Source organism: Geotrypetes seraphini, chromosome 4 (assembly GCF_902459505.1).
Source record: "Geotrypetes seraphini chromosome 4, aGeoSer1.1, whole genome shotgun sequence".
In the NCBI taxonomy this organism is placed as follows: Eukaryota; Metazoa; Chordata; class Amphibia; order Gymnophiona; family Dermophiidae; genus Geotrypetes; species Geotrypetes seraphini.
This window is the reverse complement of record NC_047087.1, coordinates 257356665-257362664: the sequence shown is the minus strand read 5'-3', so window position 1 is coordinate 257362664 and position 6000 is coordinate 257356665. Positions and strand designations below refer to the sequence as shown.

At 40.9% G+C, this 6000-nt stretch overlaps 1 long non-coding RNA gene across 2 annotated transcripts in view; it reads left to right on the top strand.

Moving 5' to 3' along the window:
- Positions 1 to 3225: 3225 nt before the first annotated feature.
- The window catches only part of LOC117359002, a 70078-nt gene continuing 67303 nt past the window's right edge, over positions 3226 to 6000 (top strand). For both annotated transcript variants that reach the window (XR_004539142.1, XR_004539143.1), the window contains exon 1: positions 3226 to 3384. This is a non-coding gene — a long non-coding RNA (uncharacterized LOC117359002). The remainder of the gene's footprint in view (positions 3385 to 6000) is intronic.

Sequence of the window (6000 nt, the reverse complement as noted above, 5' to 3'; positions counted from 1 at the left end):
TCTCTTAATTGGGCTTTTATTTAGTTAAATGAAGAGAGTATCATTGGGTAGAGAGTACTATAGGGTGGGGAGGGGTGGGAGTGAAGAGGGATGGTAAAGGTTCAAACACATATAGATATAGTGGGGGTTTATTGAAATTGGAATTTGTCTTCTATTATGTATATTATATTATAACTAGTCGTTAAGCCCGTTACATTAACGGGTGCTAGAATTTATGTCTGTCTGTATTTTTCTTTCTGTCTCTTTCCTCCCTCCATTTCCCTGTGTAGCACTGTCTCTGCTTTCTTCCTCAGTCTGCACTCTCAAGCTGTAACATTACTGCTTAGCTTTTTCTCCCTGCAAGCATCTCTGCTCTCTTTCTCATCCCCAGTCTCTTTGCTATTTTTCTCTTCTTGCAGGGGTCTCTGCTCTCCTTTCTCTATATGTTCCTGATTCCTGCAAACTTCTGTTTTCTCTGTATGCTCTTGATCCTGTGTTTCCCTGTAGGTGTCTCTTCCTTTTTTTTTTTTATTCCTTCTTCACGTATGGTTGATTTATTAAAAGTTTTTATATTTTTTCTATTTGTTGCATGCCTGTCTCCTTGGCCGCTGTATATTTCTCTTTTTTTTTTGCTTTCTGTGTTTGTTTGTGTTTTTTTTGCTGATTGTCTACTTGGTCGCTGTCAGTCTGTCTGTCTCATTGGCTGCTGTATGTCTGTATGTCTTTTTTGCAGTCTAACTCCTTGGCCACTGTATGTTTGTATGTCTTTTTTTCCTGAATTTATCCTTGGGCATTGTATTTTTTATTTTTTTCTGTTTGTCTCCTTGGCTGTTTGTATTTTCTTTACTGTCTCCTTGCCCACTGTCTCTCTGTCTGTCTACTTGGACGCTGTATGTAAGTATGTCTGTATTTTTTTTTGTTGTCTGTCTCCTTGGCTGCTGTATGCCTGTTTGTCATTTTTTTCCTGTGTCTCTCTCTCTCCTTGTCCTCTGTGTTTCGTTATTTTTTCAATCTGTCTCTTTAGCCCCCTGTCCTTCTGTGAGTGTCTGTGTGTCTCTCTCTCCTTGTCCTCTGTGTTTTGTTATTTTTTAAATCTGTCTCTGTAGCCCCCTGTCCTTCTGTGACTGTCTGTGTGTCTCTCTCTCCTTGTCCACTGTTGTTTGTTTGTTTTTTTCAATCTCTCTTTAGCTCCTGATCCCCTCTCACTGACCCTTGCGACTGCATGTTATTCCGGCTGGGTTTCCATGGCAACCCTACTTGCGGGTCTGTGAGTGTAGGGCCGTTTTGTTATTTCCTCGTGGGAAGCTGTCTGGGTCTGGCGGCGCCGTGTAGGGCGGAAGCGGGGAGGCGGGGCCTCAGCACCGGCCGGGCGGCTCGCGCCGCCGGCCCCCAGGAGCCCGAGGCCGGCGGCGGGGGAGGCAGGGACATGCCTGGCGTGCCATGGTGCAGGAGGAACAGAGATCGGCGGCTGGCTGCGGTCCGGCTTGTGGAGGCGATCGGCTGGTGACGTATAAGCGTGCATGCGCACTCCTTCGGCCACAGACCTACAGCGCACGGAACACGCAAATAGGAGTGCGCATGCGTGGCTAGCTTTTTATTATATAGGATAGTTGATGCATTATTGATGTGCTTTGATGTTGTATTTGCTCTATTTGATGATGTTTGCATCAATAAAAATTGTTTGAATCTAAAAGTACATTATAACTACATGATAATATGAAAATCAGTAATGTATATTATATTGTTTAAATAAGTGGGTTTTAAGATCTTTTCGAAATTAATAGTAAGTAAGAAATGGAGAAACAAAAAGATTCAAACATGAATTCATTAATCCTGCTTGCAATGCTAAAGTCTTATCCATAAAATTTTCGTAACGACATGCATTTGCTGAAGGAAAATAAAACCAACCAGATCTATGAATATTTTTCTTAGAAATAAAAAAAAACTAAAATGAGAAACAAGGTAAGCCGGCACTAAGCCAAATAAAACTTTAAAACAAATGCATCCAAATTTAAATAATACTCTACAGTAGCCAGTGAAGCTTTTGATAATATATACTGATTTGATTGTGTTTTTTCAAATTAAAAATCAAACGAACAGCTGTATTTTGTATGATTTTTAGTCGGCTAGTAGTTATCTGAGCAATAACCTAATAGACAAACATTCTAGGCAAGTTATAACTATTAAGAATATGATCTGGTTAAAAAACATACAACGATATAAATAATTAAAAACAATATACAATATATAAATCAGAATACATAACACAACTCATCTCAGCATATCAATAAACTGAATGTCCCACCTTTTCACCTCCTGAGAGACAGCTATCATTCAGTTCAAGAAATTCCAGAAAAAGAAATGTAATTTGTCTCTAAAAACCTTATATCCAAAGGGATATTACTCTTTCTTTAAATTCTTTTATTTTTTATAAAAAGGGGGGAGGGGAGGATATTATTGTGTAATTTAGGGCCATAGCAACCTATGTCATCCTGGGGGCCAGTTCTACCTGCAGACAACCTCAGACAAATTGGAAAACTTAGCTTGGAGTATGTTAATTCAAAAATTGTTTCAAATAGTCCAGCTGATCTGGCTATACAGGTTTAAAAACAAAAACAACTTTTTTAGAGCTGCTGATGAATACCACAACTTGTTGTTACCCTGGCAGCAAAATTTGGAACTATTTAAAAATTCAGAACAATGCATTTTTGTCAATCTTTGTAACAGAATATTATAATATAAGCCAATCTATCTGTCATCAACGCTTGGGTAACATGAATCAAATCTTGTCACTCTAATAAAGGCTGTAATTAAAGATACATTTCAATCTGGAAAAAAATAGATCTCATATGGGGGGGATCAATGGCCAACCCTTATCAACTAACAGCCCCAAATCCTACATCTGTTTCTTCAGCACCAAACTAACTCCTATCTTGATGGAGATTGGGACATGGAAGCCCCTATCACCGGTTTAAACCAGACCAGCAAAGCCCAAAGAAAGAAGCCTGCCCATTAAGGCTCTGCCCAATCTTAAAGAAAAGCAGGCAGGTTGCAGAAAGGGGGACACTGTAGATGAAAACAAGAGGGACTCTTTACTTCCCTATAATTCCTTTCAAAATGTTAATACTCAAGCAAAAACCCTGTGTAGGCAGAAAGACAAAGCAAGGGTTAAAGAAAGTGAAGGGACCCCCAAAGCTACAGAGTGTTCTGTCAGCCAGAGTAAGCCTGAATTCAGCAGAAGAAATTAACCTCAGCTGATCTCAGCAGCAGGCAATCAGGGACTCACAGCAGAGAACAGGTCCAGGAAAGCAAGACAGGAGGAAGAAAAGATACTCCAGTGCCTGCACCTCTCAAGCACATTCAAAGCTGCTCCTGAGCTCTTAGAACCCCAGCACTGAAACCAAGGTTAGAGGGGAAGAAGTACTTTGAAACTGCTTCATGCAGTGGGCAATCCCTATGCTCAGAAGGGGAGGAATTGCCCATGGAGATAGGGCAGGATGAATCAGAAATATGCAGCGACCCTGAAGCAGTGGGTATGAATGAGGACTGGATGTGTGAATGAAAGTCTGTGGGGAAAAATTACTAAAAGCCTCTAATAAACTAATATTGCCTAAGAGAATGAGAAAAATGCTTAGAGGGCTTAAGAATGTTCTGTATAATGGTGAGCCTGAGAGGCCAGTTAAAAGCCAGCCAGAAGCCTGTCTATCTGGAAAGCATGCTGGTGGGGGGGTTGGGCAGAGGCAGGTCTCTCTTCCATAAAAGAAACTTTAAAGGTAGTCCAGAACCCTGATAATTATAGGAACAGGGGAGGAATTGAGAACCATAATTTTAGAGGGTGGTACAGGTTCTTTATTCCCCTGCCCAGAACCCAGTTGGTTAACTTGGGGAAATACCTTATTCAGGGAGTCAGGTGCTATTACTTCCTGGAGTGCCTTTAAATGTGCAGGCTGTATTAAAAGCCATACAGAGAGAGAAGGCCAATGCTGCGAGGCCACAGGGCCTGCCCAGGCAGTCCAGGGAGTCCTGGATTTGTGAACTTTAAGGCTAAAAGCTGCAAGGACCGAGATACAAGAGGCAGCTGGACTTTGCCTGGCTGGAAGCCAGTTTGGTCATTTTTGGTTTTGTTTCTTCTTTTGTTTATGCTGGACTTCAGAGAAGTGTTTATCAGAGGACAGAATCGAGATTGACCTAGGTGGCTTGTATAAATGGAACTATGCAATGTCTGGTAATAAAAGGACATTTTTTGGCCTCTACCTGATTTTCTTTTATTTCTCTGCTGCCAGTATTCAGTGGTCTCCATAAAACCGCTTGGCTTTGCGCCCGCAACGGGCGCTGGGATGAGGGAGCACTAGCCAAATTCCTCAGCCCTGTCACAAGATCCAAAGGTCCTGGCTTTCCAACCCTGAAGATTTCTGTTTTTATAGCATTGAATTGTAACTGATTCATCCCCGTCCATTACTTCACTGCTACCATACATGCCCTTAATCTAGATAGTTCAATTCAAAATAATTGAAACCCAAATTACATATGCTATAAATTTTTACCATATATTTTATTTTTCCACAATCTTATTTATATATGGGGATTAATATGATTAAATGATATATTTTAAGTGCTTCATTACATATCCCCACAGTAAACCCCTGAGAAAACTGTGAAGCAGAAAAGTGCTGAATGCGGTAAAATAACTCGAGTCTAGTATTTCCTAGCCTAAAACGGCTCGGTAAGCAAATAAATCAAATCTAGATATCACATAGCCGCCACAAACAGCAAACTAAGGAACTGCACCCACTTCATAAAAAGCCTGTTTCAATATCACCTCTAGTGGCTAGCCATGGGGGTTCCCAGGTATAGCTCCATCTGCCAGGATAATACTATGGTGGCTCACTGCTAGGACAAGCACATCTACTTTAGGCATGTAGAGAAAATTATCAAACTGTCTTGGGCAATTGATACAGCTTGCCAATAAACTTAGGGCTCCTTTTACTAAGATGCGCTAGCGTTTTTAGCACGCAGGATTTTAGCGCACGCTAAACCCGTGCTACGCTTCTAGAACTAACGCCAGCTCAATGCTGGCGTTAAGGTCTAGCACGCACAGCAATTTAGCGTGTGCTATTCTGCGCGTTAAGGCCCTAACACACCTTTATAAAAGTTGCCCTTAGTCATAGAAAGCCTAGCTTCAAGCAGTATCCAGGCTTTATGAATCATCTACTGAACAGTTGGATGCATGGGAAATCCCTTGGATAATTTAGAAATCACTGCTAAAATAGGATCTCCAGAAATGGGACTTGCCAGGTCTTGATCATGCAAAATCCTCAAAATTTTAAACACCTGATCAATCGGGTCAGAGATCTCTTCTTTTCTGAAAAAGGGTATGACAGAAGCTCCTTCTTCCTCCGCCTCCTTCAGCTTGAGATCTACTTATCTGCTATCTGACCACCTAGATTCTTCCTAAGAATTGGGAGTTCAGTGAAGGTCCCCAATCTACTCTCTGTTATTTAGACTGGAAGTTCAGTGGTCCCAGAATTTTGCTGCCAAGAACTGAAAGACATGCTTATTTTTTAAAAATTGGAAGAACCCCAAGGGAAACTCAACTGGTTGAGGGCCATTAATGTCCTCCAATCCAACAATGCCTCCTTTGGCTCTGCCAAGACTCCAGCTCCTCTCTTTGGGATTGGCCAGGAGGAACCTATGTTAGTCTCATTTCTGCCCTCTGATCCCAAGCAAAAAAAAGCTTGTTGTTGAGCTTTGTTTTCTTTCTTCATTGTCAGGACATCCTCCTGACCACTTAGGTACAACAGGAAAGGGAAAATCAAATTAATCTGTGCCAAATTACAAATATTGTCCATAAATAGCAAAGAAACTGTAACTTGTTTATATTGTAAACCGCTTAATACCTGGTTGTTAATAGTGGTATATCAAATTAATAAATCCAATGCAATCTCAAATTACTTACTTTTGAAGTGTTTCAACTCAGTGAAACTATGAATCTGTCATTATTTTCCAAATTGCCCAAGTCAA